The 27,021-nt window shown below is 48.4% G+C and overlaps 1 protein-coding gene across 6 annotated transcripts in view; it reads right to left on the bottom strand.

Moving 5' to 3' along the window:
- GATAD2A (GATA zinc finger domain containing 2A) overlaps positions 1-24,226 on the bottom strand; it is a 99,835-nt gene extending 75,609 nt beyond the window's left edge. For 4 of the 6 annotated variants that reach the window (XM_067733366.1, XM_067733375.1, XM_067733376.1 and 1 more), the window contains exon 1: positions 10,746-10,890. The gene's annotated coding sequence lies outside the window, so the exon portion shown is untranslated. Of the gene's footprint in view, positions 1-10,745; positions 10,892-23,897 lie in introns of those variants that run through there. The other 2 variants (XM_067733367.1, XM_067733369.1) reach the window with 2 other exon arrangements.
- Positions 24,227-27,021: the final 2,795 nt, after the last annotated feature.

Here is a 27,021-nt window from a genome sequence, read left to right as displayed (position 1 = left end):
AAAGGAGGAAAAGAAAAGTACAACAGTGGATAATGATTATTAAATTCTTTATTTGGTGCCAGGCATGGTGCCAGTACTTTACATACCTGATTTCATTTAATCCTCATAACCACAGAATGAGGTACTACCAACACTAACCACACTTCACGCTGGGAGACTGTCACTGTCACCCACACTTCACACAGGGGACTGCCATTGATGCCCACACCTGACAGATGAAAAAAACAGAGGCTAAGATAAGTCAAGGTGATTGGCCAGGGTCACAGGATTAAGAAGTTAAATGGGGATCCAGATGCAGGTCAGCCATCTCCCAGACCCAGGCTCAAATCTGAACCACCACACCTTCGAGGGAAGTCGGACTCTTAAGGCCATCCTAAGGCTGGATCCTTCCCAAGGCTACGGGAAGACTTCCTAAAGCAAAGATGAGCAAGCACACCCTCGATTCCCTCTTACAAGAGCACACTAACTTAGCCCTTTACTGAATTGCTAGAAACCTCCTGGAGGAATGAGCCTTGTTGTGCAAACCCTCATTCCATGGACCATACAGCAAATTCAATGACTCGTGTGCATCTTCACCTTCTGCAAAAGGCACTAAAACCCTCAGAGGTTGACGAAGCACATATTTCTGAGCCCCTACATGCTAGGGTACATACAAGCCAAGGGAAGGGGCTTAAAGGACTTGATCAACACTACCAGGGACTTCCCTGGTAGTCCAGTGGTTAAGACTCTGCACTTCCACTGTCGGGGGCGTGGGTTTGATGCTGGTTGGAAATGAAGATCCCTCATGCTGCGGGGCGCAGCAAAAAACTAAGGGGAAAAAAAAACACTGCCAGCCTAGGTCATAAACTAGGACCTCTTCATCTTCTTTTCCATTGTGTGAGATGTACACACAAGCCAACCACTCTTAGCACTCCACAGAGCAGACCAGGGGTCCCTGGCAAGGAACAGATGTGCAGAATTATCTTCTTTCCTTCCATCAGAACAGCACAGCACTCACGCATGAGGTAGGGAACAGAGCAGACACAGACCATTGGGAAGGAGACAGGTCCTCTGACCAAAGACAGCAAGGAGAGTGCAAGGACAGCAGAAGACACATGGCCAAGGGACATGGAGCTGGGGGACAGCCCAGGCCCTGTGGGAGCGCTTCCTAAGGTGGGTGGTGGCCAGGGCATGTGCTGGCCCTCCCAGCTCTGCATATGAGGCACCAGGCTGCTGCCCTCACCCAACTCACCTGATTCCTCACTCCCACCCATGACCTGAAAATCAGGACCCTGATGGTGTCTTGGTCATCATCAGGCAGATGTCACTCTCAGACCCAAGTCATTTTTTTTCCAAGTGCCAGGTCCCCACGGCCCTTTTCCTTCCTGTGTCCACAACCCCTCTCCCTACTCTCAAAACCAGTATTGTCATTGGGTAAGACACCTGTCTTCTCCCCTGAACTCTACAAGAAGAGTCAGGATTTGGAAACATTTGAGCAATGCATGAAACAGGGAAACATTCTCAAACTAGGAAGCCGCAGCTGTTGGAAAAATTCATGTGATGTTTCAGAGAAGTGTCTTAATCGCCCTAGGTCTGTTTGGAAAAGTGTCCAAAACCTCAAGCTGGAAAATTCTCAGAATCCAGAAAATGCTGATTACCGGGACTTCCCTGGTGGCCCAGTGGTTGACTTCGCCTTCCAATGCAGGGGGTGTGGGTTCGATCCCTGGTCAGGGAGCTAAGATCCCACATACCTCAGGGCCAAAAAACCAAAACATAAAACAGAAGCAATATTGTAACAAATCGAATACAGACGTTAAAAATGGTCCACATCAAAAAAAAAAAAAAAAATGCTGATTACCAGCCAGCTCCTGGGGCACAGGAATCACATGGAGCCTCTTCCTGGTCCCTCTAATTGCTACAAAGCTCTTTTTCAGGCTAAGTTAAGGGCCACGTCCTTCTAATTTCCACCTATCCATCACTACTTCACTCTTGGGAACAGAGCAGAACAAACTCGTATATACAAGACAGTCCCTCAGATATTTTATTCTTTTACCCATTATTTATCACACTTTCATCTAACACAAAGCACTATTTCTTTGGGGACGAAGAGACACAAGGACAAATCAAGTTCCGCACCCAGCCCCCAGAGCCAGCCGAGATCTGTCAGGGTCAAAGACATGTGCCTCCTGTTCATGAGGGTCCTGAGCCCTGATGGTCACACAGGACCGCCACACCTCAACACACTACGTTCTCCTAGTGAAGCAGAAAGTGGCCATCCAGGGTCACAGGCTGTGCCCTGGGTCTCACCAATGCCCACCTTCTCCCAGGCAGTAAACACGATCTCAGACCACCCTTCTCTAGGGCCCAGCTCACCTCACCTTTGCTCATACTCAGCACCCCTAAAACCGAAGACCCACTATCTCAGGGCCTGAGACACCTGTACTGCATTTCACTCCATAGGCCACCTACTGGAGTAGCTTAGGCTCTTCTACGTCAATGGGTTAACTTTTTAAAATAACTTAAAAGAAAAATTAGCCAACCCTAGTTCACAGACTTAGAAGACTGGTTAAACTGATTCAAAGTGACCCTAATTTTTCTAAGCAATTTAAGTTACTTTCTCCCTTCTGCAATAAACCAAGGTAACGAAGTGGGCATGCTCCCACCATCTTAAACTTCACAGAAGGTGCATGTTTCTCATCTGCTCACCCAATGCTAAGTACCTTCCCCAGGTGGCGACCTGTCCACTCTTGCTGCCTTTTGTGTCAGGGTCACCTGATCTTATCTCTGGAAAGTAAGAGGAACCCCTTCCATCCTCCCTGAGGGGGGTGAGTGGGTACCTGATGGCAGGAAAGGCCAACTGTCCAATCCTGAGCTGAGATCCCAACTCACCAATGGGTCTCCTGGAACCCCTCGCCACCCCCCACCCACCCAATCTTCTCTCTTCCAAGAACATGATCAATCCCTCTAACCAGTTCTCCTATGAAATGGTTTAAAGACTACTTCAGCAGGCAGAATGGACTTCCCCACATATAAAGGATATGCAAAAAATAACCTCCCTCGAAGCTTTTTAGCAGCCAGCTTGTGCTGTCCTAGACTCATCCTTATCTGAGTGTTAAGGTCCTTCACTCTTGCCCCACACTAGCACAGCTGATCATCAGAGTCTCGTACAGGATCTGATGGCTAGCTTTTTTGAATCTTGAAATGGACACCCAAAATGGATCACCCGAAGGATGACTAAATAATAAGTGTCATTACTTTTTATTAATAGATGGGGAAAAGCAGTTTAATGCTCTTAAAATTGAAAGCCATTGACCACTCAATTCCAGAACAGGAAACACAGCTAGAGTTTTTGTTTTGTTTTGTTTTGAAGGCAGCCCTGAGACTCCAGAAGCAGCCCTGAGTTCTTCTTCCCTGTGTCCTGTCCCATCCTCACACCAGAGATACCATGATGACCTCAAAAAACAAAGCCCTGAGGAAGGAAACCTGCCAATGGACCTACACTACATAAATAAAAGAGAAACCTAAAACAAAACAAAAAATTCTAAACTAACCAGGCCATAAAGAAATAAGGATAACAGAGATCAGACCAGGAAGCACTAGAAGGGAACAGAGATCTATGTTCTGTCTTCTGCAAGTCAACCCAGGGCAGGCCACTCCTCCTCTCAGGCCTCAGTTTCCAGTTTGCAACATCAAGGGCTGTCCTGTTCATCTGGAAGTCTGTATGCTGCCTGCTGGGTTCAGCAAAACAGCACACAGAAGCAAGCTAGTCCCAGGTGAATGTTACATTTGTCTGCTGCCCAAGGACCAAAAATAGTTACATTTCTAATGCTCTGCCTGACAAATATAAATTGACAGTAAGGCTACAATTACATTTTAATCCAGACTCAGTCCCTTAATATCCTTAACCAAGAAAACTTCAAAAGCAAACTTCAAAAACTTCAAATGCCTACTACTGACACCTGAGGCTCCCACCACCTCCCCAGTCTTTGGCATCGGGAAATGTCACTTGTAAGGTTGAAACAAACAAAAAGCCTCAACAATAAAAACTTTAAAGGTTTGCAGAGAGAGGCAAGAGACAGATGACCAACATACAAACTGCTGAGAAGGTCAGCTAATCAAACAAAAGTGTTAAAGAAAATACTAATCAAACCCTCGAAATCTCCCCAGGTTCCGGTGGGTGTAAGAGAGTCCCAGGGAGGGATCTGACTCCAGAATCCTCTGAAAGAACTGCCCACCATTGAAGGGGGTGGGCATTAACCCTTTACATGCAGGAGAGAAGACAAAATGAGGTTCAGGTGTTGTCAATGATATGCAAGTCCTGAGAATATCACAGGTCTGGCGTGACTCAACCAATTCAATCAACACCTTCAAACCAAGGATTCAGTTTGCCATGCTCCTACTTTCCCCACACCACTGAGCAATTGCGAAAAAAATGTGTTTCCTCCGTGGATGAATGAAGATTGTAGCAGCAAAGTTTTCAGAACTGGCTGGCAGAGTGAGCCTGCCCAAAACACACAAGAAAGCTAAAAATATGCTGTCACTGCCACAAAGTCCACCAAATGGAAACTCAAGTGATGAAGATACTGGCCTGAAACCTGCTCACCTCCAAGGTCATGGTGAGCAGCTGCCTCTAAGGTAAGAATGTGTTGAGTCAAGTTTAACAGCTACTGACTCAAAGGCTAATTGCACCGAACAACTGCGATTGTAGGAAATGTTATATTGGGATTATATGCAGATTTAAGACCACAAGGTTTTTTCACTTCCCTTCCGGATAACCTGACTGACCTTTTAGGTGAGATCTCCTTACAATAAGTTCTGAAGACCTCCAAATTGTTAGGTTGTGGTGGAATTTTGTTATAAAGAAAATCTAGCTCCTCAATCTGAGTGTTTCATTGTGCGTGATAACTGAGATGTTAAGACCCAGGGGGATCATCACGTAGCTGTCCTCTGGGCAGAGAAGCATTTTGTTTTTTGGTTACTTTTCTTTTTTTTGGCCCCACCTAGAGACACGCGGGATCTTAGTTCCTCGACCAGGGTTAGAACTGTGCCCCCTGCAGTGGAAGCTAGGAGTCCTAACCACTAGACTGCCAGGGAATTTCCCCAGAGAAGGATTTCTGTCTCAGAGGTAAATGGAGGATCAAGGGCTAGGATATCCCTGACTACTTTTAAACATTTCCCAATTGCCCTCACAGCCATCCCATGAGATTAAGATACAGTCCCTGTCTATGGATGGGAAAGCTGAGGCCAGGTGGCCAGAAAACCTGCCCAATGCTGAAGAGTGGTAAGCTGTAGTCAGATCTGTCAAATTCCCAAACTGGCTAGAGAGCTGTAAGTGCGGAAGGAGGACAGGATTCGGGAACAAACTCTCCTGTTTGCCACTGCAAGCACCATCAAGCAACCTACTTCTCATCCCTGAGCAGAGTCCACTCAGTGATAAAGCCAGAGGTACAGGGGCGCCTCTGGGTTCTCGAAGGCAGGACCCCATGAGAATCTGCCTGGCAAACATCTTACAAATGGAAGGGCTGACCCTGAAAATCAGAATGTGGGGTTCAGCAAGCTCGGGATCAGGAAAAGGGGCTGTGTCTCCTTTGTCCTGATGAGGCACCACCAACCTAGCCATTCTGTATCACCAGGGAGGCACTGAGGCTGGTGGGAAAAACATTCATAGTCTGAAATCGGAAAGGTTGGGGCCCAGTCCCAGCTGTAGAAAAATCAGCAAGGTGACTCTGGCAAGTATCACCCTCTGTAGGGACTTCACCTTCTTCCATCTGAAATGTGGGAACAAGGTTGTGGTTCCAAGGGGCAGAGACAGTGATGGTTTGTCCCACAAACATAGAGGTGCTCCACACATGAGAAGCAGAACAGTCATTAATGCTTTGGGGCTCTGCCTCATCTGCTAAAGTCATGATGGTACACTCACTGAACTCCAATTTATTGAGCAGGTACACATACTAGGTGCTGTGCTATGCCACTTGCATTTATCATCTCACTCCCAACTCAGCCATTTAAGGCAGACATTACTACCCCCTTTTTAGAAATGGGAAACAGAGGACAAGGTTCACCAAGGTCAAGCCACAGGGAAGTGGCCGGGTGGAGCTCACACCCAACCTCAGGCAAAGCCAGGGCTGACCCATGACACCATTACAGGGACATGCTACCTGGGAACAGGCCCACGGCCTCACATGGTAAAGAGCAGGCGGTACTGGATATGCAACAGCTTCCCTGGCACCAGGAGGATCTGGCTGGCCCCTATAATGCAGCACTATTTATTAAAAGTGTACTCAAAGGCATTACCTCATTTAGGATGAATTAGGTTTGAAGGTTCAAACCAAAAGACCTGACTAGCAAGGCAGGTCGAGTGGTTTCAAGGCTAGAGATGGAGATTCAGAAGGAATGGCTGAAAGATTCAAGTACCTCTGTGAAAATCAAGAGAGAGAAAGTGAGTGCAGTGCACTGAAGCCGCAAAGACCCTTTCCCACATACCCTGGAGGGTTCCAGAGGATTTCAAGTCACTTCCTACGGCTACCTTCAGGTATTCAATTAGAGTAAGTTTCTGTCTTCTAAAAGACTAACCTACATTCTCATCACACACAAAAAGAGGTCATAAATACAGCCTAGAAAGCAAGAGGAGGGGCAAGAAGACCGTGGTCTAACATTCCTCTTGACTAAGAAGTCCTGGATCCTGTTTGCCGGAATCCACAAGTATGTAAGATCTGTCCCCAGCTGGTACTTTTGTTTCTCATAACACCAGTCTCACTACTTCCATCTCACTGCCACCACTTCAGGTCCCCTGTATTTTTTTACGTCAACCTTCTTAACACGTTGCCTTCCTAATTCAAGGCAAAGATGTAGCTTTGCACAGTTAGCACATAAAGTAAGTTTCACTACCTGAAAGAAAAGCAATCTGAGGCCAAGCTGTCCAACTCACCTCCTAAAACAGTTCAAATAACTCAAGAGCATCCATTCTAACAAACAACCACACTTGGCAGGCTGCACAGTTCTGTAAGCCTCAATCTATGACACTGCCAACTCGTTCTTCTGGTTCTGCTGCACTTCCTAACCCGACAACTATTACAAGGAAATCCCAATGATACTCTATTACCCCAGGACGACTGCTCATGAAGACCTCACCTACTCACCTGTTTCATAATCCTCCTAGTTTTCTACAATGAGCATAAATTAACTCAATCATCAGGGAGAAAAAAATAAGCCTAGGGAAAATAATCTTTTCCATTCCATTTGATGGCACAGAAACACCCAAAGTCCAAACTTGGTAGTTTGGACTACCAAGTCCAAACAGGTAGTTCTCCAGGTAAGCATCTGAGTTGCCTATGCTTTCAGAGGTTAACACACCCACACCAAGAGTCCTTAACTGGATTCAGTGGTAAGGGCATTACATTTCTGTCTCTTGGAAACAGACACATTCAAGACTCTGAAGGTCATTCTTGATTTTCTCCCAACAGAACACAAGAAAATGCCAACATTTCAGAATGGCTTCGCTACTCTCCCCCTCATGTCCTTCAGGCGCCATCTTCCAGTCTTCTGCTATCTAAGGCCCAATGCAGCCTCATCACATGGGTCCCTGTATTATCCTCTTCAATGAGGTCCTACTGTTCTCAAGGTAAATTCCAGAAGCCTCAGCCCTGGAGCCTGCACATTTGTCTCTCTCTGCTCCAACCACACTGATCTTCCTTCAGTCCCAAGCACTCTCTCTGCCAGAAATGCTCTCCCTTTTTCACTTTACCTATTTAGCTCCTACATGTCCTCTGATCCCAGCTGAAAAAAGACCCTCTCAAGTCTTGCTCACCATGTCACAGCATCCGTCTCTCCTTGGCCCTTGTAAGTTTCCCCAAGTTTATGAGATTAGTTACGATTTCTCTCCCATTAATCTCACAGTAAACTCCACTGAGCAGGGATTCCTAGCATGTTGCCGGAGGCACAGTAAGCACATTGATATTTATTGAATAAATCAATACAGAAATCACTACTGGCAATGCCACAAAGTCACAAAATAAGTGATACAAAACAAGTGAGAAGAACTACTAAACAGTTGAGAATTGGAGTCATTTTTTACTTAAATTTAAAATGTTCCTTCTTTCGGGCTTCCCTGGTGGTGCAGTGGTTGAGAGTCTGCCTGCCGATGCAGGGGACACGGGTTCGTGCCCCGGTCCGGGAAGATCCCACATGCCGCGGAGCGGCTGGGCCCGTGAGCCATGGCCGCTGAGCCTGCGCGTCCGGAGCCTGTGCTCCGCAACGGGAGAGGCCGCAACAGTGAGAGGCGCGCGTACTGCAAAAATAAATAAATAAAATGTTCCTTCTTTTAAAAAAAATCATAGGGCTTCCCTGGTGGCGCAGTGGTTGAGAGTCCGCCTGCCGATGCAGGGCACACGGGTTCGTGCCCCGGTCTGGGAAGATCCCACATGCCGCGGAGCGGCTGGGCCCGTGAGCCATGACCGCTGAGCCTGCGCGTCTGGAGCCTGTGCTCCGCAATGGGAGAGGCCACAACAGTGAGAGGCCCGCGTACGGCAAAAAAAAAAAAAAAAAAAAAATCATAAAACACAAGTATCAAAAAGTTAAGAAAACAAACAAACAAACTACTGCTACCCCTAATCTTGGTACAAATCCTTCCAGGACTTTTTTTTTTTTTTTTACCAAAAGCAGCATTATTTCTTTCCTCTCTATCAAAATATAAAATTGTAGGATCCGCCAAATTATACTGCATTAATAGAGATGACTTGACATTAAAAAAAAAAATGACGTCATCTGAATGAAAATAACAATGCATTCAAATCATTAATACATTAATCCCATTCTCTACACCACATCCAAGATGAGAGGCAATCCTCTGCAAAACCCAGCTTCAGAATTTTAGGGGAGAAATAGGGGATGAAAGATGAAGGGTGGGGGAGTAACTGAGGAAAGGGTCTAGCAAATTACTCTCAAAATCCCCAACCTAAACTGCTTCCTCTAGAAAAGGACCAACTTTTCTGAGTTACAGGCTATGGAAGCAAGGCAAAGGGGTGACTCTGTGGCTTGGTTCTTAAAAGCCAGCTGGTAACTCTGCTCTCCGAGGACAAAGCAAGGCTAGAAATGGTGTCACCAGGTCATCCCCCAACTCCAAGCAGAGGTGTACTGGAGCCTGGACAAATAAATGGCCTTGTGTTTTAGGAGCTCCCAGAAAATACTCACATACTGGGCTTGCAAACAGGAGCTCCCAGGCTCTGGTGCCCCACAGGGCAGGCGCAAGCCCAGCTCTGCCTCTCTACTAAGCAGTCTTGGGCAAGCAGCCTGACCTCCAGAAGCCCCAGTTTCCTCACCTGTAAAGTGGGGACTACACTCTCTCTTCCTCCATCGGATTGTTAAGGGCACTGAAATATGTCTGTGCACTGAGCTTAGCACACAGTGGGCATTCAAATCGGGGCCGGTGTGATCTTTCAGCCTTCCTCCACAGCTTGCTGTCAGGTCTAACACGCTACTCAGCATACTGATCTGGTGCCAGCAAACACTGCACATAATCTAACTTAAAAGAAAACTTGTAACCACTACCAGAAGAAATAAAAACATCAACAGGACAGTGGGTCCAAGACTAAAGCAACTGCACAGAAGGCTGTCTGTCCCTCAGTTTCTCTGCGCTACCACAGCCAGAAGGTGTCACTGTGTGAAATGGACATACAGAACCAGAGACTTAACCAGTACTGTGCACTCCAAGAAAACTGAAAGAAGTAAAAGGGTAAGGAAGAGGAAATTAAAGTCGCAAGTGACTCACCCGGACTTTGATCTAAAGAATCCAAAGCTCTAAGGATAAGGATGAACTACACACCTAAAGGCATAGGATCAGATACACAAAATTAAGCAGTCCCTGCAAAATTCCCAGGGCAGGGCAGAAACGTGCACCCAATGTGTCATTGACTTCCTAAGGGAGGGATCCCCATTCATTTCTGGGTCCCAGTGTTTGCGCACACACCAAGTGTCAATCACGCTCTAGGCTAGGGCCCTGCCCATAAGCCCTTCCTTGTTGAAGTGATCAATTCCGATTCTTGGCAATAATCCCTTTAAAAGGCCAGCTGCTGCTGTCTAGTCACTGATGCCGACCCATTCCAGGTGGGAAAAAAGAAATCAATACAGCCAACGCCTAGATTGGGAGGCAAATTTAAAGTGTAAAGCCCTGTGAAAAGCCGGAACCCACAGAGGGGGAAGGGTCCCGCGGCTCCCGGGGGTCAGGCAGGAAGGGCGCGAGCGGGGGGAGGGCCAGCCCTGCAGGCGTGGGCGCGCGGGGACTCTTATTCTGACACGGGATCCGCAGCCGCCGTCGCCGTCGCCGCGGGGTTCAGCGCCGCGGCCCGGCCAGCCCGCGACCCCCGCCTGGGACCCTCGCCCTGCGCGCCCACGTGCCACCGCCCCCCAACCCGTCCCGGCCTCTGGGAAGCTGCGCCTCTCGGCCCGACCCCTCCCCCGACCCCAGAGGAAGCGCAGGAGGAAGAGGGGCGACGACGCGACTTTCCAGGACCCCCGCCCGGCCCGGCCCCCACGTGCCCGGGCGGCGTCAGAGCGCGGAACTTTCCAGGGCAGCGCAAGAAAGACGCTCCCAGAATAAAAGCAGTACTCGCTCGCTCTCACTTTTCCATGCTCACACAGGGGGTCCCTCACAGCCCCCCGCCCCTCCGACCCTGCCCAATCCACACCGCCCCTGCCGCTCCAGTCTCCCTCGCAAGACCTCAGCCCCGACCCCAGCCCCCGCCCCCCGCCAAGTTTGGTCCGGAACTTACCGGGCCGCGGGCCGGCCGGGCCCTAGGACAGCGCGCAGGTTCAAGGGGCCGCGGGGCCGGGGTCGGGGTCGCCTGCGGGGCCGGGCGGCCGAGGGGCTGGGGGCGCCGGGCCGCGCGCGCTCGCTCCGCCTGTGGGGCCGCCCGGGCCCGCGGCGCTCGCTCCGCCGGTCCGCCCGCCCGCCCGCGCCGCCGGCCAGATAATGCGCCCCTCGGCCGCACACATGGAGCCCGGCGCCGGCGTCACCGCCCGGGACATGCGCACCAGGTCAGCGCGCCCGGCCCGCGGCCCCCAAAACACCGGGGAGCTCTTAAAGGCGACGCCGCCCGCCCGCGCCCGGATGGGCGGGGCCAGTCGGTTGGGGCGGGGCCTGATAGTGGTGGGCGGGGTCAGGCAGGCCGACACCGCCCCGGAAGCACCGCCCCTCCTGACCGCACTCCACTGGACGCCCGGCCCCGCGCGCCGGTTTCCCACGAGGGCTCGGGCGGGCTCCTGCCGCAGGGTTAGGGGGGTCGTCGCCAGCTCACCCGCGGCAGAGCCGGGCGGGCCGCGCCCAGGGTTGACTCATGACGCGCTCACTGCTGACCTCGCTCCAACTGAGCTGCGAGACCTCAGGCAACTGCTTCTGAAAACCAAGGTTAGAATGCCACCCCCGGCGGGTTCGTCACACAGAAGTTCCCCTCCAGGGGATAGGCGAAACCGTAATTCTTACAGCGCAGTAAAGAGTTCTACAAAGTAAGCTCCAGACCCACCCACTTCAAAGACACTTCAGGGATGACTGCTCTCCCTCTCCAGTTACCTCCCAATCTGCCGCCGTGCCTCTGGGAGAAGGTGAAACCCCCCAAGAAAGCAAATCTGCACCCTTCCCTCTCCAGTGACTTGGAGGAAACACGGGAAACAGTCTAACCTGATAGAGGATGGGCTTTGGAGATGTTCGACTACATAAAACAAACACAGTTTTGATAGGGAAAATAAAATATCTAGTATCACAAGAAGCTCTCAATATCAAGATTAGGTTCTGAAGAATCACCAGAAAAGGCCCTTTCCATGTTCTTTTTACAGCGTTAAAACAAATAATTCATGATGAGACACCTAGATAACATATCCTAATACAAGTGAAACAAAAGTTTCACCAAACATACCTTGCAATGTACTGATATTTTCTATTTCATTTTTTAAAAAGAATCAATGTAATTCTAACCCACTGTTAGTCTTGACCCCAAACTTTAAAAACACTTAATGCAGAATAAGTTTTACAAGTAAAATTTTCTGCTATGTGCCCCCACCACAATAAGAAGTTAAAAAAAAGCCCATTTTAATTGTGTTGAGTTCCACACCTAACTGGCAACTTTTTGTTGTTGATTCCACCCCCAATCAATCCTACCCCCAAAATCTTCCAAGGGCTTAATGCCAACGTCTGGCACAACTTCCCCAGGGCCAAAAAAGAAGCATTCCTTAAACTAAAAATGATACAAAATACAAGTTGTTGACCCCCAAACACCTTCCCTGACCCAGATTTGTCAGCAATTTGCTTTGCTACTAAGAAATTCGAATGTTCAAATTCAAAAACCAAACAAAAACAGTTTATTCTCAAACAGGTAACTTGGTATAGGAATGCAGGAAACTCCCTAATCCCATATGCAAAGATAGTTTAAAGCAAATGATTTTCACTCTAATTCGACAGCTGTTTATTTTGAGAACTGCTTTACTCTACGATTAATCAGATGATGTATATTAAAGCAATAGAAGCAAAATATTACCTCACTGCTCCTCCCCTGGCTCTTGATTAATGCCAACTTAATTAACTATAAACAGAGCAAAGTGTGGTCAGGTGGGAGACCCAAGACTTGAGATTGACACAGGGATTCCAGAATCTGAGCTGGCAAACCCCGTAGGAGTCACCAATGTGACAACCATCCTGTTTTAAAGAGGGAGGCATGGGACTTCCCTGGTGGCGCAGTGGTTAAGAATCCGCCTGCCAATGCAGGGGACACGGGTTCGAGCCCTGGTCCGGGAAGATCCCACATGCCGCAGAGCAACTAAGCCCATGCGCCACATGCGAGCCTGTGCTCTAGAGCCCGCGAGCCACGACTACTGAGCCCACGCGCCACAACTACTGAAGCCAGCTCCCCTAGAGCCCATGCTCTGCAACAAGAGAAGCCACAACAGTGAGAAGCCCGCGCTCCGCAACAAGAGAAGCCACCACTCTTCGCATCTACAGAAAGCCCGCGCGTAGCAATTAAGACCCAACGCAGCCATAAATAAATAAATAAATAAATTTATTTAAAAAAATAAAGAGGGAGGCATCAGCTGTGACATATTAATGACACACACACCCCCATGGACTGAGGTGTGCACTGGTGACAGGTGGGCTGCTCCAGGGGACAGTGCCAACTTCTCCAGCTGGGAAAGGGTGAAATAGAGTTTACTTCTGTGATAGGAAGAGAGGGCCAAGTGTGTAGATGGAAAAAGCGATAGTGAATCCAGACCTGTTTGGGGTACCAGATGCTCAGGCGGGTGAATGCTGAGACTGCTTGGCCTAAAGACCTTGTGCCTATAGTACTGGACTAAACAGCAAATAGTTCAGCTGGGTGATTATGAAATATGATGCAATCACCTTCAGATGCCATTCTAAAACTGAAGAAACCCTAATTTAAGAGACAACTAGGGCTAGAACCATGTTTCTCCTGAAGTTTTTCCTCTCTGCCCTAAGAACAAGGCAGTCAATTAATAGTTATGGGTACCAGTTAACATGATACTCTGAAAACACTTCTGTTATTAAGTTAAACAAAAATTTCTGCCGAATTCACTTCATATCCTTCAGACCAGATCCTTGCTAATAATAGCCAAGCCTCCTTCCACCCTAACCACTGCAGAAATATTCTAATTATCTTTCTAATGTACTATTAGATAAACTTCCAACAACCAACAGAGCTAATTCCTGTACAACAAAGGGACTGAAGAAAAGAAATTTGGGCCAAATCCATGTTCGTGTCCTCTTTTATAAAGTAGAAATTGGTCAAAGGCTCAACAATAGTGTGAAACCAACTGAAAAGGAGTAGCATCACCTACTAAATGTTTAAGGTACTGTACTTTTGGGGTTTTAATCAGAAAATGTCTTTAAAGTTCCTGGTGGACAAAATTTAAGATATCTTACATTATAAACACCGGTCAACAAGAACCGTCTAAGAGACCTCTCATCACAAGGGTTTTGTAGGCTGGGGAGCCTGTAGGCACCAGCTCCAGAAGTTCACAGGCTGGTGGCACAGAAAGACATAGAATGCTTTCAATGCAGAAAATGCATTCATAGAAAAGACAGGAATCACAAAGGAAGAGGCTGCTCCCCTCCCTGGAGAGGGGTCTGGGAGATCTTTATGGATGTGACATTTGAGCTAGCTCTTAATGGATGAACATCCCAGGCATCCAGAACAGCAGAAGCAAGGGCCAGAGCTGGCTACTCCTGGAGTGTGAGGGCTTTGGGGCAGACAGGGCTGCAAAGGGATGGATTCATTAACCTTTAAACTTTCTAGGTGGCTTTCTCTCTCAGAACACGGAATGAACTGTGGACCACTTCAATTCACAAGCTAAGCAGACCTAGTTATGTAGACTTTAACCAATTTTTAGATTACTGCTATCAAACAGTGACACTAGGCTCCCTCTTGTTTTCTGAGAAGCTTTCCAAAGAATAAACAAGTTGTTCATTCAAAAGTGTACCAAGTTTCGGACTTCCCTGGTGGCACAGTGGTTAAGAATCCGCATGCCAATGCAGGGGACATGGGTTCGAGCGCTGGCCCGGGAAGATCCCACGTGCCGTGGAGCAACTATGCCTGTGTGCCACAACTACTGAGCCTGCGCTCTAGAGCTCACGAGCCACAACTGCTGAAGCCCGTGCACCTAGAGCCCGTGCTCCTCAACAAGAGAAGCCACCACAATGAGAAGCCCGTGCACCGCAGCTAGAGAAAGCCCGCGCACAGCAACAAAGACCCAGTGCAGCCAAAAATTTAAAATATAAATTAATTAATTAATTTACAAAAGTGTACCAAGTTTAAAAAAAAAAAGTACCTTTATGAAAAAGAGCACTACTTTCCACACTTTGCACTTTTAGTACTCTAAAGTCTAAAACTATTTTCATTGAGTTTAGGGACAATATAACCACAATCTCTAAGAGGATTATTTTAAAGTTTCTTATTTCACCCCAAATTCACTCTCAGATGGTGAGATTGCAAAGCAATTGGTTGGGAAAGGAAAGGAAAAGATTCATTTCTATGTGAATTTGATTTCCCTAGTACTTTGATATTTTTGGTACTTTTTTCAAGGACCAGAAAATAGTTAAAGGGACTATGCTTTATGAAAAATACAATACTCCCAACACATTACAGCTTCTACAACAAATGTCATTTTTTAAATCACAACACTTTTACACTAGATTAGGAGTTTGTGGGAGACAGATAAGCACCCATCTGCCCCATCCCTGTCGTGTATGCAGAAAAGCTCTCTGAAGCACAGCTCTCTAGAGATGAGCCACTTTGTCAACATGTGTTTGTTTTGAGTATCGTTTCTAACCACAATTCTGAACGCTTAGTGTAGATGCAACATGGAGTTCAGGCTCCATCTGCAGTTAGTCTCTGTGTGGCCCTGACGATATCCCACTGTTACAGGGCTCTGAGCACAAATGCTTCCCTAAAGGGTTAAATACAAACTGCTCAGAAGTATCATTGTGAACCGGAAGTGTATCTCCCACTCTGTCTTCATCTGCATGTGTCACCAGTTGGCAAGGAATATCTCTTTTGTGTCTATATATGGCTTACAAAAAAAAAAATATGCATATCTAATTTAGGTCAATTTTAAGTCTTTGAAAAGTTAGTAAGTGAACCATGTTTTCTATGAATTAAAGAATTAACAGGAAAAAAAATCAGAAAACTACCAGAAAAAAAAAAAATGCTATATGACAGTCTTAAGTCTAGAGATCAACCTATTCAAACCTGCTTAACAAAGAAAGAGTATTAATCACATCAGTGGCCTGCTAATAAACATCCTTGGTTTAGACATGAAGAAAAACATGTTTTAAAAACTTGGTATCCAGTTCACACCCCCCTCCCCAGTTATTAAATGGCAGATCTTCCAACCTAACATAGGAAAGAGGAAAACATTCCTCCCCAAAGTTTTCCTAATAGGATGAATACTCCCCTCCTCCACTGGTGCCCAGCATTTCACTATAGGAAATTCAGGAGGCGGGTCTTTCTAGTTTTCTCCTTCACAGCTTGATAACAAACACCATGTCCTCTTGCATGTTGACCTAGTCAGGCCTATAATTTTACCAACTCCTGGTTTGGGAGCAGTAAAATCTTTTTTTCAAATTTGGCTCAAAAATCAACCTTCAATAGAGATACTTTAAGAGGTTAAGTATAAATATAAAGCCTAAACCTTGAAAATGTCATGCAAGTTAAAAAACTGTTCTGGGGACTTCCCTAGTGGCACAGTGGTTAAGAATCCGCCTGCCAATGCAGGGGACACGGGTTCGATCCCTGGCCGGGGAAGATCCCATATGCCGCGGAGCAACTAAGCCCGTGCACCACAACTACTGAGCCCGCGTGCTGCAACTACTGAAGCCCACGCGCCTAGAGCCCATGCTCTGCAACAAGAGAAGCCACCGCAATAAGAAGCCCGTGCACTGCAACGAAGAGTAGCCCCCACTTGCCACAGAGAGCAAAGAAAGCCTGTGCACAGCAACGAAGACCCAACGCAGCCAAAAAAAAAAAAACTGTTCTGCTGTATTAAGAGTTTTAGACCAGGGCTTCCCTGGTGGCGCAGTGGTTGGGGGTCCGCCTGCAGATGCAGGGGACATGGGTTCGTGCTCGGTCCGGGAGGATCCCACATGCTGCGGAGCGGCTGGGCCCGTGAGCTATGGCCGCCGAGCCTGCGCGTCCGGAGCCTGTGTTCCGCAATGGGAGAGGCCACAACAGTGAGAGGCCCGATTACGGCAAAAAAAAAAAAAAAAAAAAAAAGAGTTTTAGACCAGCTTAAATGACAATTCTCAAAGGAAAAAAATTCAGAAGCAGCCCCCATTATCTGTCCTCCTGAAACTCCATGTAGACTGCATACTATTATAAATAGAGTCTGCATGGTCTGATTTCACTGGCCATCATTGGTTTCTGATTGAAAATACTTATTCAGAGCTCAATTTAAATATTATTTTAGAGTTCAATCTTGAATCCTACTATGGCACATTTTATAAGACTCTCTACCTTTGAAGGTAACTTTGGGCTTTTCTTGCCAAAGGTGCTCAGTTCAAACTCTGATTTTTAGATAAGCATAACCTCCTCAGGTCAAGGGCACTCACCAGATTGTTTCTTTACCTCCAGGTCCCTGACGGTGCCCACGCTGTTCCTCTCCTGGGAATGAGTAGCCACCTAAAAAGCAGCCCTCCCCATCGCCCCTTCCTTTGCAGGCTCTCCTTCCGCAATCCAACTGCAGCATTTTGCTGCAGTTATCAGTTCATGAACTTGTTTTTTCCTAGTAGCATATGAGCTCCTGTGTCCAGCCAGGTGCCTGACCCTTAGCAAGTTAAATGAATATTTCCATCACACTCAAAAGTAAGGCTTTTCCTACAACATACTATAGCCACATAGAGTGTAGGTTTGAGCCTTTTTCCTAGTTACCCTGTCATGCTTCAGGAGGCACTGCAAGTCCATATGGTACACCAAGGTGGTGCAGTGGCGGCGGCGGCAGCAGCAGCAGTGTAAGGCTATGATGAACTAAGGAACCCACTGTCAAAAATCAGCCAATCCAGGAACCTCTAGATCATCAGCCCTCAGTCATACGCAGCAGCCTGTGGCCCCAACGTGGACTGGTTTGCTCTTGGGCAGTATTAACTGCCATAGATAGCTATCCAAACTTGGGTGCCAACCTCAAGAGGAATAGTCAGCCTTGGTATGATTCTGCTAACAACTACCTTTACTAGGCACCTACAACAATCCAGCTGCTTGCTTCGTGCTTACCATCCCCACCCAACAAATGAAGAAACTGAGGCTCAAAGAGGTTAGGCCACTTGCAGTTAGGCCACCTTCCTGAGGTCACAGAGCCAGCAAGTGGCAGAATCTGGCTTTCTGGCTCCAAAGTTTCTACTGCACACAGGGCACTTTTACAAAGCAACAAAGACAAATTAATTCTTCAAGAGCACACTCTTGCAGAAGGATCTATCTACTGTCTGCTTCCTTTAGTTCTATACACATCTCCAGAGCAGCCCTCTGCAGGCAAGCTCCTGCAGGGAACACTGTGATAATGCAATAGGAAACCATCCTGTTAACCACCCTGCCAGATAGTCCTGAGTTTGTGGGTACATTAGCTGAGCCCCTAGAACTGCTAGGTGCAGGTCCACTGGTGGCTCCCAGTTCTGACAAAGCAGCTTACTGAGCAAAAAATGATAACCTGAACATGTTTTCTATGCTCAAATTGGAGCCCAAGAACTCAGCCTGGAATGTGGGGAACAGGAAATGAAGAGAGAGCATGCATCCACTTCCCAAGGGCAACAGAGCCCAGAGGTGGGAGTCTGGTCACGTGCACAGTTGCATTGCTTGTCCACGCCCACTTCCGGCCTGGGCCTTCCGCTTCACCTCATGAGTCAGTACTTGGGTGAAGGGAAAGGAAAAGAAGACAGACTACCAGAAACTCTCCTTGTAATATGCTCTCTCTCCCCTGCTGGGCCCTGGGCCCTGAATGAATATCCACCCCGGCTCTCTGGCTCCACCCCTCAAAAATACACCTACTTAAGAAAAGCACCTGTCACATAATTGATCTATGTGGACTAACATCAAATCCGGGCCACAACATAGGAAGATCAAAATAGTGCTTCCCCAGTCCCAATACAAGAGGGAACCCTAGGGCAGAGGGAACTCTGTGCACCAAGAACCTACTGATACATGACAAAGCAGTCCACCTATTTGAAATCTCACTTTTCCTATGCCATAAACAACAGCCAAGCACTACCCTTGTCTGATTTTTTTTTTTTTTTAAGATTTAAAACAAGGCGAGAAGGGCTTTAATAGCTGTTTACCTCTTTGCATAATATGCACTGCCATGAAGAAATGCCACAGGATTCCAAAAACACACTGCTACCAACTTCAAGAAAAGTAAAGCTGAAAATGCTCCTGGCAATAACCATTCCAGACTCTCTTTTGTTTCTCCAAGACTACAGCCACAGTCATCCTGGATCAACTAGTGCCAAAAGCCAACAATCAACCGGGAAAACACCATAATTTCTGCTTCCTTTCAGAAGGAGGAAACAGAAGCAAGGAGTCCAGTGAGGAAATTAGAAGGGTAGTAAGGTTTCACTTCCAAACCTCCAAGAAACTCCACCCCAAACTCCCAACATCCAGGAATATGCCCAAAGAAGCCCTGAGATATTCTTTCATTCATTTGTTTACTTGTCTGTGACTGGGATGTAAGATCCTTGAGGGCTGACTGCATCTGTCCCTGGGGGCCCAGCTCACTGCTAGGCCCCCAGCACCCAGCATGGTATGCCTAGCACATCACTGGCACACATTTATTGCTGAATTATTTGCTGGCATAGGAAGTTATATGAGCCAGAAAATCTAACACTTTCTATTTTTCAATCCAATTTTAGTTGTATTAAAAAACAAAAAAACCCTACCTTATGGCCACACAGGAAAACTTGTGCCAAGTTAAGCCCTTACTTGAGTGTTTAAACGTCCCTTATAGGCCAGTTTGGAGAGACAAATTCATATTCAAACAATGCACCAGTGTAAACAAAGGCAGCCAGGTTGCAGAGAGGATAAAGCCAAAATTAATACTAGAAATTCAAAATAACAACATCCATTCATTTGGATGAAACGACTCCATACAGTAGTTATTCCCCAATTCCGAGGGAGGTCAGCTTCTTTCTTATCATCAAAATCCCACAGGGATTTAATGCCCCCAGTGCTGTCTCCAACAGGAAGGAAACCCTGACTTCCCCAGCTATTTCAGTTACATAAATCAACAGTTTATTGTCCAGTTAGAAGCTGGGCAGTGTTGCGACCCACATACCTTTTTAGAGCTGCCCACCAACGGATAACCACGTTACATTACATCTAATAAATGTACCTAGATCAATATCGTTTCTAACTATCCGAGGGTTTTTATTGCTGTAAGGATCTTTCAATTCAAAAAAAAGTTTAAAAAACTTCCTGTTAGATAAAAGGGACTTGGTGGTGGAGCCACCATCCACCAGAGTGAAGTCTGTGGCACACAAGGGACATCATAATTTCAAAAGGGATAATAATCCCCTTAAAGTTGTTTACCCTATGTTTTATATTTTAAAAATAAGAAACTTTGCTCCTTTCCCATATAATGGAATAAATGTCCTTAAAAGAATTAAGAGAAATTTAAGACTGGCAGATATTTCCTGGCTTCAATAGTAAATTCACTCTGTGTGGGGAGGGGATGGGGGCAGAGGGAGGGAAAGGGGATATTTCAAGAGAGGGGGAAAAACCCTTTTCTTCAAACTTGGAAGCAGTGCAGTGGGGGCCTAGCTCAGATTCTTCACCCACTATTCACCCGCAACCCGGGTTTTAGCTATCAAGGGCAAGTGCCATCTGTCCCCACATGAATAAGTGAAAAAGGCTGGACCCAACTCACCAGCCATGATGTTAAGGCTTTCACTAATTGCTAAGACAAAACCCTCTCAAAAAAGATAAAAAGTGTCCTGCCCACCCCAGCCTCCATCCCCAGAGTTTGAGTTAGCATCTTCACAGCTCTCTGAATCCTTGGGAACTCAAGGTGAATCCTGATCTCCTCATGGGCACTAAGCCACACACTCAATGTACTATTCTTTTGTGCCAATAAATGCCTTTGTACATCACTTTTCCAGTCTTTTGTCCCCAAATCTGATCCATTACCCTAAAAGAACGGTTCTTCTTCCAAGGTTCTAACGTGTAAGAAGAGATCACTCATCAGGTAACTGCTGCATATCGCTCAGTCAAGCAGTCCCAAAATATGGCCGTGATCCTTTATGGTTCACCTTCTTTTTCTTCCCACAATTCAAGCTAGTAATAATCTTCTATCTCGCCTGTGGTCTAATTATAGTAATACATCTCCATGGCCTTAACTCACAAATTACCCCATTTTACAGAGAGAGAAAGCAAGGCGAAGGCAAACACAAACCCCTGTCACACAGCAAATCCATCTCACGTCTGCTATCTGAACACAGAAAAACACTACTAGACCCAGGTGGGCAGTGGGTTTTGCACGAGACACTCCGAGTTTCTTTCTCTTCGCTCTGCGGGCATATTTGGCCTTGGCAAAATGTCAAGTGCTTCCTGTCTGGGAGTCCAGACCAGAACCATAATCTCCTGAGCACAACAACCAACCTATTGCACACCAACCATGTGCTAGGCGCTGTGTTGGCTGCCTCCTGTTTGTTATCTCAGATTCATTCATTCACACATCTAGGAAGCACTTCCCATTTGTAGGCGCCTTTACACACATTCACAGAGATGTGACCCCCTCAAATATTTAGTAACGTGCTGATCTTGTGCCATAACTTATCCAAGGCCACACAGCTAGGAAGGACAGACCCAGAATCTGAATCAGGTCCTTCTGACTTCAAAGTTCCCTCTTCCCTAACACCTCACCTTGCTGGTCCTATGGGCTTCATTTTCAAATAACAAACATGTGCCAGCACTTCTCTGCCCTGTCTCAGGACACCTTAAGCCCGAGCTCCCCACCAAATTTCCTCTTCCCCTCAGGGCAAGCTGACCAGGAAGAGGCAGTAGGGGAGCAACCAGGTCTGTAGCAGCTTCCTGCCTGGACTTGACTACCCCAGGAGCAGAGGGCCCAGGAAACTCTCCAAGCGCTTCTCCACAGAAGAAAATAGCTCGAGTTGAAACTTGTGTCCACATGGTCCACCGACAGATTTAGAACTCAAATTATAGCCTCGGCAGGAGTCTTCACAAAGGACTCAAATTAAGCAAGACCCAGATGGAAATGAACAGGAGAGACAGTCTTAAGTCAAACTCGTAAAGTGAACTGCAGTTCTAGCAGAATCAGAGGGAAGAACTGGTTGAAATGCTAAACCAACCAAGTTCAGCCTATATTTCAGAACTCCACTTCAGGAACATTTTCCCCACATTTTTAGCCTGAAACTTGTGCATGGACATGAAGTGGTTACAAGTTACTCAGGTTTCAAACTGAGTTCATTCCTGTCCTTTGGACCATCTCTCAATGCCAGCATTCATCTACTTGGGCTCCAGAGAGCTCTGCGTTTGGCAAAACAGATAAAATTAGCTACTGGAGTGAACTTGGAATCCAGGGTGGGCCATTAAAAAAAAAAGGTACACATGAGATTTGTAAAAGCCACGTAAAAACTTCCTTTGAGCCAAGCTGAAGTCACCTAAAACTTAGAGAAATGAATTCAAATCCCCTGTTCCTTGCCTCCCTTCCACCCTTCCTGGATCTAAGGTGACCCATTTCCTGCTTCTTGCTCTGCCTTTCAAACCCGAGTGGCCCACAAATTGAGGATCCACTGGAGATCAAGGGGTAAATCAGAGGGCCTAGGGAGAGAAAACACAGCTGGAAGAACTGAAAGAGCGTTTTTCTTCTCTTTTTTTTTTTTTCTTTTTTTGGGGGGGTGAGTTATACTACGCAGAGGGAGGACTGAGGAATGGGACAGGAAGTTGAAAGTGTGATAATGGGGTACAATGCTCCAGCCCTGTCCCTCCTGCCTCTACACTGGCCTGACAACACTGTGGTGGCCCCATGACTCAAAAATGGAGCAACCAAGACTGTCCTTCGACAACAGCTCCTGCTCCCCCAAATCTAGCAGGTCTTAAAGGATGAAAGAAAACAGCATTATTTTTGCCTGTCTCCCAATTTCCCTTCCAATCACAAATTCCTCCAGGTCCCTGGAAGCTGAGGTAAAAGTTCAGAGAATAGCCCTAATCCGGCAAGAAAGAAGACTGAAGATGGGAGGGGTATATTTCTGATCTCTCCTTCCAGAATAGAGAGAAGTGGGTACCACTGAAGTTGAGGGCTCGAAGGAAAAATGACGGAAGAGTTTCTCCCTTAGCAAATCAGGAGGGAAACCTCAGGAAAGGAGGCATGTCCTCAGGCAAGTGGAAGGGGAACCCCTGGGAATTCAGGGGGACCCTTTAGAGAAGTGAAGAAATCCACTGTGTCCTCCATCAGAGAGGAGGTATCTTGAAAGAGTGCAGGCACATTTCAGAGATGTGAGGAGCCTAACAGAAGTGGGACATCTCGTATTACGGGGAGGACCTCTGGAGAAGCCAGGGACCCCTCCAAACACTGCAGCATCCACAGATTAGTAGGAGTCCCCCCCAGAATGGGAACTTTTTTGGAAAAGTGGGGAACATTCCTCAAGTAAATAAGGATCCAGTCAGACGTATGGGCATTTCAGAGTAGAGGGCCCCCTCAGTAAAATGGAGGTACTCATCAAAAAGTAGCGGGTCCCATCAAAAGTGGGGTCAAATCAGAAAAGTGGGGAACACCTCCAACAAGGATTCTGACAGAAGCAGGAACACCTCAGATTAGTTGGGGGGCACTTGGGAAAAGGAGGAAGTCATCCAAAGAAGTGGGGACAGAAAAGCAGGGAGAGCAACGCAGAAAGGTAGGGGGAAAGGGAGACCTGTGAAAAGTGGGGGACACCTTAAAAAGGCAAGGGCCAAAAAGGAACACAGAACAGTGGGACAACAGCTCAGAGAAGCAGGGATCTCCTCGCAGAGGTGGGGGTCCCCCAGAGAAGTGAGAGGAAGTGTGCCCTAGAAGCAGGGATATCTCCCTGAGAGAAGTGGGGGTCCCTCAGGGAAGACATGGGGGTCCCAGAAACGCAGGGGATCCCTCAAAAAGCAATCCCTCGGAGAAGCAGGGATCCCCTTAGAGAAGTTGGGAGCGGTAGTCTCAAAGAGGCGGGGGCCCTCGGAGAAGGCGCCCCTCACGGAGGCAGGCGGTCCCTCAAAGAGATGGGGCACCCTCAGGGAAGGGAGGCTCCTATCAGAGAGGCGGGGTTTAGGGAAGCAGGTCTCCTCAGACAAGGGGGTCCACGCATGGAAGCGGCCCCCTCAGAGAAGCGGAAGCCCCAGAGAAGCCCGGGACACCGGAAGCCGGGGACCCGCCACCAGCGGCGCCCGCCCCTCACTCACCGAAGTTGCTCGGCGCCTCTGCGGGCGGCTGTTCGGCCCTGGGCGGCCTCGGGTGGCAGGGTCGTATCCAGTCCGCTCGGGTTCCGCGGCGGCAGCTCCTTCAGGTGGCGCCCGCGGTGGCGGCGGCGCGGCGACAGGACGACGGACTATCGACGGACTAACTGAGCGGGCGGCGCGGAGCGCGTTCGGGCGGCGGGGGTGCGCGTGCGCGCGCTGGGGCGCTGACCCCGGGCGGGAGGAGCCGCCGCACAGCGCTCGAAGCCGCCGCTCGGTCTCGCCGCTCCGTCTCACACTGAAATTGCCCGCTTCGCAGCCCGGCTTCCCCGGTTGCTAGGCAGATTTCGCCTCGCACACTTCCGGGTTGAGGCGCGTCTCACTGAGTGGCGGCGCCGCAGGCCAATGAGGTCCAGCCAGGGTTCCCGGGATCCGCGCCCCGAAGAGGGCGTGGCCATACTCATGACGGACAGCAGCCGACGGCCAATGAGCGCGCTGGCCGGCTGGCCCTCGGGATAAGGCTGAGGGCCTGGGCGGGCCCAAGGAGGCGGGACGAGGTGACTGACAGGCGGCCTGCCAATGGGAGAGTGTAGCGGGCCTCAGGTCCAGTCAGGGTGCTGTGGGGCGGGGCTTATCTTCAGGGTAGGAACACCGCGAGGGGTGGGGCATGAGGACGCGTTAATCCGTGGCCGGCTCGCTCGGACATTGGCGGGGGGTTACGCCGGGCTGCCCGGCGGCCAACAACTGGATGGGCAGGGGGTTCCCCGCAGTGCTCAGCAGGGGCGCCCCACCCACAATGCATCGGAGGTGGCCTGGGCCCGGCGGGCGTGGGGCGGTTACGCCGGGCAGTGGGCGGGGCCTCATGAGGCGCGCTCTAAGGACACTGGGCGAGCTGCGGCGCGGCCTTGTTTCCGAGGGGTTTCGTTGGCCCTGGGCTCTCTTCTGACTAGAGTCACGGGTTCGACTCTCTTCTGAGGTGAATCTTGGGTTTCTTGCCTCCGGCCCCCGTTCTAAGGAAAACCTTGAGGAATCTTGCCCCTGACCCCTCTTTCTGAGAAGAGTTTTAGCTATTCTTGCCCTGCCCACTTTTCTGAGAATTGCCAGGAAAAGAATGATTTTGTATGTTCAGGACCACCCTCCACCACCGCTCTCTGTTCAAAGAAGATTTGACGGGATTCGGGCCCCTGTCCGCTTTACTAAGGAGAATTTGGGGAGCTCAGGGTCCACTGCCTTTCCTGGAGAGTATTTAGAGAACATACCCTGCCTGTTTTCTGAGCCCTAGTGGGAGCCACTGGCCTTGTTCCTCCCTGATCTGGGGGGCAGTGGGGGCTGCATGTCCCCGGCCTATGTCTTTTTTTAAAAAATATTTATTTAATTAATTAATTTTTGTTTGCGTTGGGTCTTCCTTGCTGCGTGGGCTTTCTCTAGTTGCAGCGAGCAGGGGCTACTTCTTCCTTGCGGGTGCACGGGCTTCTCACTGCGGTGGCTTCTCTTGTTGCAGAGCACGGGGTCTAGGAGCACGGGCTTCACAGGCTCAGTAATTGTGGCTCGCGGGCTCTAGAGCGCAGGCTCAGTAGTGGCGGCGCACGGGCTTAGTTGCTCCGCGGCATGTGGGATCTTCCCCCACCAGGGCTCAAACCCGTGTCCCCTGTATTGGCAGGCGGATTCTTAACCACTGCGCCACCAGGGAAGCCCTAGCCTTCATTTCTAAAGATAACTTGAGAAATTTCTAAGTTGCATGTACCTCCTCCAACCAGAGGAGAAATTTGGGATTTAAAGCACCTCTCCTCTCTCCAGAGAGGAATTGCAGGAAACGGATGGCCCCTCACCCTTCTTAGTCAAGAACTGCCAGGGAGCTATGCTCCCTGCGCTTTTTCTAAGCAGTGTTTGAGTGTTGCAGGAAGAGTTCCTCTTTTCCTAAGAACGGCAACCATTTAATTCCTGTGCCCCAGAAAAGTTACCCATTTAGCTCTCCTTCCTTGTTTTTGTTTTTTGTTTGTTTGTTTTGAGGAGAATTTTTCCAAGCAGCTGTCCACTCTTTCCCAAGGGTCAAATCCGTGGCCCTTCCTAATTCTGTCCCCTGTCGGGCTCTTCAGTCCCACTTTTCTTCTCTGAGTGGGGCCCTTCCAAGAAGTAGTCCTGCTTCCCACCTGTCCTGAGACAAAACTAAGTAGTCACCAAACTCTGCTGTAGCATCCACCATGGCCTACCAGGCATCAGAGGCCTTCACCTCTGTCTTCCCCCAGCTGGTCTGAACTGCTCCTATGATTTACCCCCGAAGAACCCAGTTATACCCTTCACAGGCAACCAGACATCCACTGAATTGAAGGGGTGAAGAAGGCAGCAATGAGAAAGAGCCATAACACTCTGAGGATTCAATATGGCAAACTTTTATCTCCCCCCACTTTGTGCACAGAAGTGTGCAAGTTGCTGAGATACCTGAATTATAGGATGGAACTTGTGAACCAAGATGAGCACAATAAAGGGAAATAGGCCTATTAGACAAGGCAGACTGTTATACTAAAGAGATACCCAGAATATGTTGTAGGAATGTAGAGGAGGAAGTGATTAAATTAAATAATGGATGTGGGCTTCCCTGGTGGTGCAGTGGTTAAGAATCTGCCTGCCAATGCAGGGGACACGGGTTCGAGCCCTGGTCCAGGAAGATCCCCCATGCCACGGAGTAACTAAGCCCGTGTGCCACAACTACTGAGCCTATGCTCTAGAGCCCGTGAGCCACTGCTACTGAGCCTGTGCTCTAGAACCCGTGCTCCACAACAAGAGAAGCCACCGCGATGAGAAGCCTGTGCACCACAACGAAGAGTAGCCCACATTTGCTGCAACTAGAGAAAACCCGTGTGCAGCAACAGACCCGACGCAGCCAAAAATATAAATAAATAAATTTTTTTTTTTTAATTGAGGTAATGGATGTGATGGTGCTTCATAAACCTTGAAGCAGTGTTCCTGTGTAGAAAGGATTATTGTTATTGTTACAAGTGGGCTGACATTCCTGGAAGAAAAGTAAAAAATAAATTCTGAGAGTCAGAGTGATGGGAGGTTGGCAGAGAGCCCTGTGGGGCCTGACTCCCTGAGTGATCTCAGCCCAGACCCAAGTGGCAAGGCTCACGGA

Source organism: Pseudorca crassidens, chromosome 3, assembly GCF_039906515.1.
Source record: "Pseudorca crassidens isolate mPseCra1 chromosome 3, mPseCra1.hap1, whole genome shotgun sequence".
Classification (NCBI taxonomy): domain Eukaryota; kingdom Metazoa; phylum Chordata; class Mammalia; order Artiodactyla; family Delphinidae; genus Pseudorca; species Pseudorca crassidens.
Note: the sequence above shows the minus strand (reverse complement) of the source record. Positions and strands in the feature narration are given on the sequence as shown.